This window comes from Styela clava, chromosome 5 (assembly GCF_964204865.1).
Source record: "Styela clava chromosome 5, kaStyClav1.hap1.2, whole genome shotgun sequence".
Taxonomy (NCBI): domain Eukaryota; kingdom Metazoa; phylum Chordata; class Ascidiacea; order Stolidobranchia; family Styelidae; genus Styela; species Styela clava.
In genome coordinates this window covers 8,430,627-8,444,818 of record NC_135254.1, presented here as the reverse complement: position 1 = coordinate 8,444,818, position 14,192 = coordinate 8,430,627, and the positions used below count along the sequence as shown (strand labels likewise).

At 36.7% G+C, this 14,192-nt stretch overlaps 1 long non-coding RNA gene across 1 annotated transcript; it reads left to right on the top strand.

Moving 5' to 3' along the window:
• Positions 1–1,051: 1,051 nt before the first annotated feature.
• Positions 1,052–3,335, top strand: LOC144422890 (uncharacterized). The gene is made up of 3 exons (XR_013475424.1): positions 1,052–1,841; positions 2,665–2,832; positions 3,229–3,335. It is a non-coding gene; the product is annotated as an uncharacterized LOC144422890 (long non-coding RNA).
• Positions 3,336–14,192: the final 10,857 nt, after the last annotated feature.

Below are 14,192 nucleotides of genomic sequence, written 5' to 3'. Positions count from 1 at the left end.
AATTATCCGAATTCGCCAGATACAATCGGTAACAAGTCGGATAGCCGTAATGTTACTACAGTATATAGTTAACTTAAGCTTTTCCAGAATTAAATATATCTTACCGGGTCGTAATCCTATGAACATTACACTGCGCAATATTTTATTACTATGTGTGATTACTTATCGATTTTAATCGGTAAGTATGTTGATAGGTATTTGTCTGTCTGTTTGTCTGTTGGATGAACGCGATATCTCACGAAAGCAAGATTGAATCTGCTCCAGATTTCGCATGTGAATTCATCATATGTCGGACCAAAAGCCTATTGATTTTTGGATGAATTATGTCGTATAATTAGCGAGTTATTAATTAATTAGTAATTGGACACAAGGTGTCACTATGAAGTAAGAGCGCTGTTTTGGGGATCCCCTAACTTTCGATCGATAAGTCTTCGGTCTCTGACCGATATTCTCGTTTTTTATTTCACTACCAATTAGCTTTTAAACCCATGCCTTAATAACTACGGAACTTTTAAATAAAATAATATTTAATTGAATTACAGATTTAAAGTTGTTTTTATTCACATAGATCGTCAATCTCTGGTTACTATGGCCTCTTCAATTTCCAATCAAAAAAATAAGTTTCACATTATTTAGAAAAATTGTTTCTTGAGGATTTTAATAATTTAGTTGGGATCAATATTCACATTCAGAAGAATAATGAAAGCCCTGTAATGAAACTTAGACTGTGGCATATTTTGTTGCATCAATATGCGTAAAAATTTGTTTCAATTTTGGAAAGAGAAACTGTTTTAACAGTGTACATTGCCAACAAACTTGTGCCCAGCAAGGTAGCCAGCCATTCTTTACACGACCCTGGCAAAACGCGCGCCATCTTGGAATACTGCTCTGCGTGAAACATAGCGTAATCTCAGCCCTTAACTTAGTATTGCAGATTAATATATTTGACTAGTCTTGATAAATAAATACTTTAATTCATAAATTAGTAAATACAAAAACAATATGAACAATAATGTAATAATTCAAAAACAGATTGGAACAAATAGATTGATTCAGATTCAGATTCAGATTTTATTTTCGTCATGCAAAACCAATATACGATATGAAAAAATAAAAAAAGACATATAACAAATTACGAAGACAGATATCGGCTTGTTGCAATAGACGAGGGATCGCGAAAGACTCAAAGAGTCATCCAGTCAGCGACACCTTGTAGCTGCATTGAAGCAGCAAATATAGCAACCGAACAACTCAATATTAAATAGTCACTAAATTCGACACAATCATATATATAAAAGGGACAACAAAAAGAATGCCACAATGACCACGAAAAGTTACCTAAACATTCACTTAATTAGCCTCAATCACAAAAAGGAACAACAAAGTTTGAAAAATAAAATACAGGATGTCATAATAACTATGGAGTATTAGATATTTACCTAATTAAACTCGATCATACAGAGTAAGAACAAAATAAAATCGAAATAAACACCGAGATACTACAATGATCACATCGTATTATATGACTTAACAGCGACATCTGTAAGAAGGATATGCCTCAATGACAACAAAGAATTGCGAAATAATGCTGACTAAGCATACACAGTAAACCAATATGGCGTGCCCAGCAACGGGCTTCTGGCTGCGAGGATCAATACCGTATTTAACGGATTTTTATGTTGAAAGCGATTGTTAGTGGCTATTAGAGTAGTGCAGAATAATTATGGGTTCTGCAGTATTCGTGGCATATAGGTTGGGCGGAAAATATTAAAACAAGAACAGTACACAGCGAGCACACAACTTGACGAACATGGATGGGAAAAGCAGCACCACAGGGATAGGTACCGTACAGTACATACCGGTATACAAATATAATATTTCTAGACTAATTGCAACTGGGCTTATAAGCATCTAGGTATAGGCTCTTCAGTGCATGTTTATACAAGTTATAGGTACTGGTCCTAATGCTATTGGGGAGATTATTCCACAATTTAACACCAACAAACTTGATTGAGTTTTGGGTGAGTTTGGTGCTAAAACGATTTACATAATAAGAACTGCTAATAGAGGACCGTGTTCCATATGAGTGAACATTGCTTTGTTTTGAAAAATAGTTTGTGAACGCAGGAGGGAGTTTTTTGCAGTGGTGTTGGTGCATCAATTTCAAAACTTCTATTTTGTAAATGTCTGCCAATTTAATAATTTGAAGGTTATAATAAATAGGACTGAGTCGTGAAAAATAACTAGCGGCAGATATTGCACGGATTGCTCGGTTCTGCATAATTTCAATGCGATGTAATAATGTTTTAACAGCTGAACCCCAAGCAATTATGCCGTATTGGATATGGCTCTGGAATAAGGAGTAGTACACCATCCTTAGTGTTGTTGGTGATGTAAATCGTCTAAGCTTGTAAAGTATTCCAACCGATTTAGATAATTTAACGGATAATTTGGATAAGTGAACATCCCAATTCATTTTACTATCTAAATATATGCCAAGATATTTATAAGAATGGACATTTTCAAGTTCTTTGTCATCAATTTGTATTACTGTTTCATTTTTAGATTTGCACTGGTGTGGAGATATTAACATAGTTTTTGATTTGCCAATGTTCAGTGTTAGTTTATTAGACCGCATCCAATTTGATACTTTCGCAATTTCAGAATTTACTCTCAACTGAAGAACTGCACAAGATTTGTCGCTGTCGAGAAGATTGGTATCATCAGCAAACAATTTGGTAAAGAAGGAGGAACAACAAGTTATGTCATTTACATAGACTAGAAATAGAAGAGGACCCAAGCAACTACCTTGAGGAACTCCGTGAGTCACTGGTAAGGGAGAGGAACGACATGACCCAACTTGAACATATTGTGATCTATTACTTAAATAACTAGAAATGAGTTTGTTTGCTGTACCCCTGATACCGAAATGTCTCAACTTGTAAATCAGGATGTTATGATTTACGGTATCGAAGGCCTTCCTTAGATCTAGGAATGTTGCACTGACAAACTCCTTCCTCTCTAGTTTATCGTAGATATATGATATTGTGTCTAAGATAGCATGTGATGTAGATAGATTATTTTGGAAGCCAAACTGTGATTTATTTATTACATCATGTTTCGTAAAAAAAGCATTGAGTCGCTTATGAATCAAACGCTCAAATATTTTACTTATTGATGAAAGAATTGAAATTGGTCTGTAATTTGACATACATTTTTTATTGCCAGATTTGAAAAGAGGGATCACTCGGGCAATTTTGAGACATGCAGGGAAGATTCCAAACAAAAGTGAACAATTGAAGAATTCAGCCAAACATGGTGCAATGAGATCAGCATGGTGCAATGCCTAATTTATTATATACCAACATGTCATGTGAACGACTATATAATCTTAGACTTGAATGGTTCCGATTCCATATTTATAACATACTTATAGTTACTTATTAATTTTCAAAAATTAAGTATCAAACTTTCGAATAAAATTTAAATTGGACTAACTTATTTGAAGCATGCCAGATTTTTAATTGCTGCCACCTGACGAGAACGTAGGCATGGAAGTAAATCAGGTCAATTGATGACATTCGATGAACTGTGAATGAATTCCCAACGTCGTAACGATTGCATTTGTATTCCAGATTACTGTGTAATATTCCATTCCTCAATTTTTAATTCAATACAAAGTGTTTTCCCCGATCTCATATTATTCGCCGTGCGCAAACTCGGCATAAATATTACATTAACCTTTTTTATATTGTAAATGTAAGATAAAACGAAATAATGATTTGTTTATGCAGTATTATCTGATTTTCTATTCGAGTAGTGAATGAGGATAATTCAACCTATTCCAAAATTCCAGATTCAAGCGTTCACAGCCATTTCATTGAATGTCACTTCCACAAGCGATTGATTGAACTGAATCTCTTGGCAACGCTGCCCGTATTTATTTTCTTAGCTAATATAGAGATAGGCAGTAAGACTAATTCAAGGCTTCAAACGTGAACTTTCTCCTTTGCCCATTTATCATTAGAAAGACGTACATACGCATGGAATTCTAAGATTAAATGACCTGTTGTAATGGTTAAAACAAAATTTAAATTGTAGTGCGAAATTGGTAATTTTGACAAAGATTTTTAAAAGTTTAGATAGGGCTGAATATTAGCGTTGACGGTTTCCAATGTTGAGTAGATATGAAGTACGGCACGTAGCGCATTGCAGCAGAAATAGCCAAATTTAAATTTTATATCATTCTCCCTGTTTCTATTTAAAAACCATAGCGTTTTGGATGAAATGACAATGTTATTTCGAATTGAACGGCTGGGACAATTTGTTCATCAATAACCTTGTCACAACTACAAAGAATATCGACTTCGCACCGCTTGCCAAAATATGATCGAATTTACAGAAAACCAGGCATACATTAACTCTCTGATCTATATCCGCTATGTCTGCATCCTATAGTAAATAATTGTTCATGATATGGACATTCAAAAATGCAGTATGTTATAGTATGAACAATAATTTTCTTAAGGCAATTGTACGGAATTTTACTGCAGCTACAAGTCTTTCAGTTTTTGCCTGACACTATCAACGCTTCGAATGATTGAACCAAAAAACTTTGTCCAGATTAACCTGAAAACCTTTTACAATTGATTCTGAAAAATCTAATTTTGTTAACGTTTCGGCCGAGTTAATTTTATGTGCCATGTTGGATGCCCAATTGAGTATAACTTGCATACAACTATTGATAATTAATCTGAGTTTGTTAACGTCGATGTGTCAATAATGACGTTATCGTAAATTATGCGAATAATATTTGTTCGTGTTTCGCCAATGACGTTCATTCCAAATTGAAACTAAAAAGGTCATATATAACAAACAAAAGATAAACATTAACATTTTTGGTCGATTTATTTTGTTAGAATAACGATCTATTTATATTTTACGCAGTATCGGACGAAAGATAAGTGCGCGTGTTATTGCTACAACTCCTGCAAAGACGTCAGCGAATAACAAACATCAAATAATAACCGCATTCGAAAACAAAGAACAGTACTTGTATGCAAATGATACTTGCCTGATGATAGAATATCGCACATTGATGAAAATAAATAACTTCGTAATATGAAAATAAATTGTCCTTCGGATGACTTGATGCTTGAGTGTATAAATAAAGAAAACGTTTGCAGATAAAACTGTTTTAATTTCAAGTTCAAAAAGTTCATGATTGCTTAGGTGATAATATCGTACAAAAACCGAATTGCACCTACGTAAAAAAATAATATAACTGATTATAAAATTAACTTTAAGTAGGATTATAGGCTTATAAGTAAGCTTATATCTCAAAGCACATGCCTGCTTTTTTCGATAAATATTAAATGTATTATAAATTTATATCTACAAAATTGAAGATTTATTATTGTATATGAAAGGTGACAGATTCTTGAAAACAATACCAACGGAAGATTTTAGATATAAATTAATAGAGATCGACGCATAAATATATGTAAACGATAATCATCAAGTTGTCTAACTTCGAGTAAAAACAACCTTATTCGCAACAATAACGCGACCAAATTTCGTAACGAATGTAACGTGTGCATGATTTGCAATAAACAATAGTTTGGTTATCCTTTCGCTAGTTTACCACCATTGGCCAAAGAATAGGTTATTATTTTGCGTAAAATGAGCAATCCGCTGCTGCGTGACGAGGCTATACCTTGAACTATTCAGTGTACTTTTGTGTTTCCGAGATTTGCGTATTTTGAAGATTTATTTAAATAACAACATGATCCTTAACTACCAAAATGACGTGCATATTGTCAGCTCTAGATGTTTATTTCTTGGGTGTTTATGATTTCAAGGATTTTCGATTACCGAAATGTACGTGTGTGCGTTTACTGAAATAATCACAAAACAAGTATAAACATACAAATAGTAATATTGGTAAAAAGTTGTATCAGTTGGTCTATAATAATATTAATCAGAAACGAACATAAATATAGTTATTACGTCTCACAATAACATATTAACTAATATTTATCAAACCAATCAAGGCAGCGTATAATAACGTAAGGTAGCCTGAGTTAGTTATTACGTCTCACAATAACATATTAACTAATATTTATCAAACCAATCAAGGCAGCGTATAATAACGTAAGGTAGCCTGCATTAAATAATCAAATTGCCTCTACCGATAGCTACTGCAATACCAGGCAGGAAAACAAATATAGACTGATGCATATCATATATAGTAATATGAAATTGTTTTCACTCAACTACTGACGTTGAGTCTTCAAGCAATGGCTTGGGGTTGTAAGCGGAAAAATTCGCCCGAGCTATTTAGAACTAATACCTTGACCACTGTGAGAATTACAGTAATAAACATTTTATTAAGACTACAAGTACCGTACATATAATTACCACATAAACCTACAAGTCGGTCGTTAGATATACCACCTAAAACAGTGGTTCTCAACCTTTTTACTGACCGCGTACCACGTTTGTGTTTTTTACCCGCGTACCACCGACAAAACCGCTTTTGTGGCGGGAAACAAAGGCACAAAAAACGCTCTATGGTTGTATTTTATTTGGCACTACATTCATTTTTAGAGCTTCGTGCAAAGTTTCAACGTATTATTTATATGCAGTAACAGCGTAATACTTGCATGCAAAATCACGAGAGAATTTGCGTCGTCTACCGTAGGAGCTGAAAGGCTCTAATCATCACCACCACTGAATTATCGCAAAACTCGGGACAAATACACTCTGGTCGGCGCTAGCCGCTATCCGGGACTGCCTAGCCTAATCTTCAAATTATTTGGCCTCTAAAGTCAAGATTATGCCGATCAACCAACACATACATCGGGTAATAATAGTAACATCCTTATGCTGTATCTAGCAGGGTATCTCGACACGCCCCCCCCCCCCCCCCCCCCGAAGTCCGAACGCTCCCTTCGTTGCTGATATATAATCTCAATGCAAATGCATTGTGGACGTAACACGTAAAACGGGCGAAAATATGCCCGTCTCGTTTCTTTTTAGGTGGGCAGTAGCGGGCAAGAGCGCTCTATAAAGAGAAGAACTGGTAACGTTATAAACCAGTGGTCGTCAACCACCGGCCCGCGGCCCATCGCCGGTCCGCGGAAAGGTTACTGCCGGTCCGCAGAGAGGTGACACAAAAACGAACAAGGTCGTAATAAAACCTCTACAATCTCACCACAAACCCTACGTCTAAAAAACAGCATCCAACAGTAAACCGGGGCGACGAGGGTTGAGCATTCTAAGGTGCTTGAACGAAAAAATATTTTCCTCTCTTACGCATTCCTAAACCGGTTTACTCGATATGCCCTGTAAGCCATGTAGTTGTTAAGGGTTTCAATGTTAAACTCGTTACGAAACGAGTCGTCAAAAATTAGATCCCGAGGACCCCGGGACTGCGCCACAGCTCATCTGTTGGCCTTGAGCAGCTTTTTCTAAAATGCATTACGCTTACCTTACTCAGATTAAATTTCGTACTCGCTTGTCATATCATCATTTGGACGACAAGTTGCCATAAAAACATCATCTTTCACATTGATAATAATACGTAAATAAAAACAATGTATTGTTGGATAATATATATAAAACGCCACATACACATCTCATTGAAACAGGCTTTCAACACAGCAATAGAAGAACAGCAATGCGAATGCGCCATAATTTGAGGTTTAATTCATGTAGCGATTGTTCGACCGCGTAAATATTGCGGCCCGCGCGCTACCGGAAATGTGTATATTTGGCCCGCAAGTACATGAAGTTTGCCGACCACTGCACAACACTATTGAGCAGCATGTCTAACTTCATTAACAATTGTCATGTCAGTATGTCGCAATAATGCTGGGTCAATTGTTTTCTCTAAGCCCGTATAAGAATGTCTCTCATCAGTCCGAAAAAGATGTAAAGATGTCCCCAACAAAATGATACAAGCATCAAATCTTATTAACATGAGGCCTGGTTTTCAATATTGATAACTACAAAAACGAAATATCGTAGTTGGCTGGATGTAAGAAACAGGTTACGTGTGTCAATGTCGACCATATCTCGAATATATATGGGAACAGTTAATGACCATCAAACAAATACAGATATCGCATTAAATAGCATCACCGTCGTTTTTGGTATACTGTCAACATAAATTACCTAATGCGTATAATTTATTGCATATTCTTAGTCCGTTTGTATAAATGTGGTCCGCCAAAATTTTGGTCAGGCTTTACCGGTCCGTCACTTGAAAAATGTTGCCGACCACTGCTATAAACTATTCAGCGAATACATTCAGTAATATAAGATAAAGCGAAAGCGTTTCTGCCATATTTCAGCCACCCCAAAAGTCGGTTGTAGCAATAACTCGAAGCTTTTCACGTACCACTTGAAAAGCCACCGCGTACCACTAGTGATACGCGTACCACAGGTTGAGAACCACTGACCTAAAATAACTACAGGCGAAGCAAATTAATTCACCAGACAGTAACTTCTCGAAAATTGCAGCATGCAAGGTGTTCCATAGCGCCAACTAGCCATATAGACAAACATAACTTGCCATATAAGCAAGCATATTCGATACAGAATATTGGGGTTACTTATAATAGAACAACACAATTTTATTTCGATCTTTTGTCTACAACACAGAACGCACACAAAAACAAACAAACAATACACAGACAATAGCGACAGATAGACCGTGAAAATGGGCAAAACCTAGAGAAAGGTTTATAGCAAACGTTGTATCCAGCGTTTGTGCCCATTCACCCACACAAGTGGAAAAACACATCACGATAATCTAACTAAAAACTAAAATAAATTCGAACACGAGAAAGTAATATTCACGGGCTAAGCTTACTTTCACAGTTGTATATAATTTAGGTGGGTAAAAGTGGTGAAGATTGTTTCATATTCTGAATAACGAAGCTAAAAAGTAAACAAACAAATGTAGAAACTCAAAAACTAGTTTCGGGCGTTGCTTTTTGTCTAAGGAAATGGTTAGAATTCAGAAAATTTTCATTTAAAAATTTATAATCTTGAGTATTCGATAATGATGGTTAGTTATAAAATTAACTTTTTTAATCAGTTTTATCAAACCAAAATCTTCAGCATGAAACATGTCGGCTGAATCTGATATCTTGAACTAACATCTTTTTTGTCTAACGCTTGAAAATCCAGTTGTGAAAACCTTGTCCGATCTTTTTCTTCTAAAGATATCACATTCCCAGATAAGTAGATAACGGCCCTTAGTAGACTGAGCTCCGATATGAATCCCATTCTTTTTCCTATCAAGTAGGCTACATTGAATCAGATCTTTTTTTTGTGTCCATTCCATATACCATGTTTCCAGTGTCGGGATTCAAATTTTTTGTCAGCCGGTTCCTTCACAATAGTCATTTTTTCCACTGGTTCTGTTACAAACAGAACATTGACAGTAACCAGTAATGCTAACCGGTTCGCTGATCTCATAAAATTCCGTGAGACGGTTCTGTAGAGCATAGGTTCTCAAAGTGCTCCGTACGGAGCCCCAGGGCTCCGCGAGAGAGCTATTCGATTACTTTTCAAAATACTGACTTGACTAATTTTGTAACTGTTCAAAGAAGCAATAACAGCTTGATAAAATCCGACAACAATATAGCCTCGAAAGAGGGCAAAGTGGCGAAATTAAAAAATGACATTATTTATAAGCAGTGTAGCGAATGTGCATTGTGTAACTATGGATTATAATGTATTTAATACTTTCATATTAATAGCATGTAATATTTCACAAAATAGGCCACATTATGTTTTCGCACAAGCGATAATGCCATCGCTCCGTGTATTGCCTTTCTCGTTTCGGCCAATTTGATGACGTATCGTTTCCGCTTTGCCGAGATGACTCTATAATATTGTGCTTTTTGTTCCACTTGTGATCTGACCGTAATCTTACTGCATTAGAATTAAGTGTGTACAATTTTATCTGTATTTGGAATTTGGATCGTGCATCTTTTATAATAATAAACAACAATTCGACATTCAACATCGTGTGCTTATTATCTATCGTCTGAGGGAATCCAGATTGGAGTCACATTCCATAACACGTGTCAATAAATAACGTGGGAATCGAACTTTGAATATTAGGGTGAACAGTCATTATCCCTGAGACTTGCATCGCTTCTCCTTATATTTTGATGATCCCGACCGTGTAAAGACACAAATCGTTTGGAAAATTCAATTCAACAAGTGGAAAATCAACTTCACGATGGCAATTCAGGATCTCCGCAATGAAGACTTCAGCTTTACCAAGTAAATACCTTTTCATATTTACTCTCGAGACGTATTCACGGACAAAAGACTTAAATGAACATTATCTATTGTAATTTTAATTTAATATGTAATTTTTATAAAGTAATGATAGTTGCACACTTTATGCGTTCGTCGCGTTCCGTCGCCGTTTAATCTTTAGTGTTACGTATGTCAAGTACCAGACAGTCGGAACAGCCTTAAACAAAAGCAAGCTACCGAAAGCAGACGCGCTGATTCAAACCCTTTTAGAGCTAAATCACAAAAGATAAGTATAGCAATACAAACTACTAAAATCCTTGTTCGCAAAACCACTAAATCTACAATGGCGACTCCAGATAATGTCAGTTCTGAGCTTACAAATCCACCATCGCCGCAATCTTCTACAACTCAACCATCGCCGCCATCTTCTACAACTCAACCATCACCGCAATCTTCTACGACACCACTAGCATCCAATTCATCTACAATACCGCCATCATCAAATTCTTCAACATCATTACCACTATCCAGTTCTTCTACACAACAACACACAACAATCATCCAGTTCTTCTGCCTCTTCGAATAGTGAGATGCCTATGTTGCCTAACAACTATATAAAATTTTTGACCTCGAACAAACGCGAGCCTAATTGGGAACACGCAGTTAGACAATGGATTGATAATATTACTGCATCATTCACATATTTCGGAATCAGCGACCCTGGTTTCAAGCTCAAATATGTAATTCGGAGTTTTACATCAGACCAGTATGCTAGAATGGAGGGATTTATGCTACGCCGAGACACTAAAATAACTAAGGATGATTATGATAACTTCATTGACGCTATCAAACAACTTTTCGAATTAGATTTCATCGACCAAATCGAGGCATTAGGCCCTAAATGCAAGAATATGACGCCTACACAAATATACAACTTGATTTGCCGTTCACTAGCCTCTCATGATTCAAAAAGCCCGATTCCTGAACATTTGCTACGATTTTATTTTTTCCAACTTGTACCAGAACCAGTGGCAGTCTTTGTTAGACGACTGTTTTCAAAAAATTGAATGAAACGCTCCATGACTCAGATTGTAGACATGGCAGAAACATTCTGGGATACAAATTCCGCATCAGACCTCGCTACTGCTTCAAATACAACACCACGATCTTAGACAGGAGCTTATTCAGAATTATTGGCAGAGATTAATTAAACAGCTAAAAACTCAGTTAGACAAGGTGACACAGGAAAAACAGCAAACATACCGCCCAAATTACAACCGTCAGCACAGACGAAATGATTACCAGAGACGCAACGATTACCAAGACAGACCAGCTCAGAAATACAACGACTCGAGGGGACCACCTAGACGCGACCGCCAATATCGTGGTCCGCCCCCGGAATACAACGGTCCGCCTTTTCGACACAATAATGGGCCGCCAATGGACAATTCTCAACAAAACGCAGACCCCAATCTTTGCAACTATCACGCGACCTTTGCCGACAAAGCTTACAAATGCAAAGGTGAAGGATGTGTAATGGCTCCTCAAAATTTTCAATAAAGTTGGGTCAACGTTGTCGAACTCCCGATAAAATTTGTGCAACATCAAACTCAGCATGGCAACAAACGACTTCTCTTATGTACATAGTTGATAAATCGAATCGATTTCTTGTCGACTTTGGTTCATTCTTTTCAATTATTCCGGTTGATTTTATACCTACTTTTATAAAGAAACCACTTAGTCATTCTCTTTATGCCGTCAATGGTACGAAGATACCGTGGTATGGAACTCGGTTGTTAACCCTTGATTTTGGAGATGGCCTTACACACAATTTTAAATTCCAAATCGCAAAAGTACGAACTCCCATCATTGGCATTGAATTTATGACAAAATACAATTTATTACTCGATGTGAGTTCATCTACATTGAAAAATCCACGCTCTCAACACTACAATAAAGGCACTAGAACTATTATGCCGACAATTGCTGCTTCATTCATTTCACCCAACCATGATAGCCGTGTTACAAACTTACTACGGTTCAAATGCTATTATGCTGTGCCTCGATTTTCGACTTTTGAATTCAATCACGATCAAGGAAAAGCATACCGTACCACATTTATACGATTTTGTCAATAAATTGCATGGCTGTCGTCATTTCACTACACTTGATCTCACGAAAGCTTATATTCATATACCTATCTTGAAATCGGATCAACCAAAAACAGCCTTTTCCTGCAACAACAAGATGTACATGTTTAGAACCCTTTGTTTCGGATTAGCATCTGCCCCAGCGACCTTCAATTATTTCATGACTGAAGTTTCAGCGAACATTGAAAATATATTTGTATTTTTCGACGATATTCTTATTGCAACCAAAACAGAAGACGAGCATTTCAGAACACTAGATCGAGTTCTAGAACGCTTACACAAATATGGACTGACTATAAATCCAGATAAATGCCATTTCCACAAATCAGAAATTAAATTTTTAGGCCATCATGTCACGCCCGAAGGAATACAGCCCTTAGCCGATAAGGTGGAGGTATTATCCTCAACCGAATACGTTGAAAGAATTGAGATCTTTTATTGGTCTTTGTACCTATTATAATCGTTTCATAAAGAGTTTTGCTACCATTATACAACCTTTAAATGAGATGACAGTTGGGAAGCCTAGTAAACCATCTCGCATCAAATGGAATGATGAATCTTTGAAAGCTTTCGATGACATTAAATATGCTTTAGCCAATGCTACGTTATTGGTTCACCCAAATCACCAATCGCCTATTTCTTTAATTACTGACGCTTCTGACATTGGAATATCAGGCGTTTTACAAATGTTTGAACATAATCAATGTAAACCTCTGGGAATGTTCTCAAGAGCCCTCCGTGGCCCTCAGAAAACTTATTCTCGTTTAGCTACTTTTCGCTTTTTTTGAATCCATCAAATATTTTCGACATGAATTGACAGGCAGGAAATTTCAATTAATCTCCGACTCCAAAAGCCTGGTACAGGCTATTCAAAGTCCGAAAGAGCGATTAATCCAACGGGAAGCCCGTCAGCTTGAATACATATCAACTCTCGATTTCACAGTAAAACTTATTGCCGGAGCATTGAATATCGCGGCCGACACATTGAGCCGTATTGAATTTCACCCCGCAGAGAATGGTGGCATAAACGCCCCAACAGGAAATTATCCCTTTGATTGACATCTACAACGCCCAACAAAAATTATTATTTTGAGCATTTCGCCGCCGATGACTATAATATGGTAACATGTTTTTCACATTGAACTCAAAATTCCCCACGAGAACAAAAAAGCAATTAACGTCGTCATTGTGTAACTATACATGTATATGCCAAGGGGAATTTTTGATTTAGGAAGAATAAACACCGGCGTGAAGATGTTTGAAGGTTCAAAAACACGCCATGCTGAGGGAAAAAATTGGAAAAGGTTGGGATTAGTTAGCCAGTGATTTGTTTTCAGAAGCATGGACTTGATGGTGGGGGATGTCGTTATCGACCAGCGGTCGTGTGGACCACCCTCAGTGGAAGGAAAGCTGCAATCCTCTCGCACATAACTATCCCCGCATGGGATTGGAACCTGTGAAACTACCAGGGTGATCATAGATGCGGTGGCGAGCGTATTCCTAGATGGAGAATTCAATGGAATTCTGATTATTTTTGCATGACCACTGGCGTTAAACTTTAGTTATCTATTCAACTTTTCACACTTACTAATAGATCACCTGCTAACTAGGAAAACAATACCTTATGACAATTGATGATTAATTCTTTACACAAGTCAAGTCTGCAAGTAGGCCTACGCCTACTAATAACAGTAGTTTATCATCTGCTTTCCATTGAAAGGAGGAAGCTTATGAATATTTAAAGAAATTGATAACGGC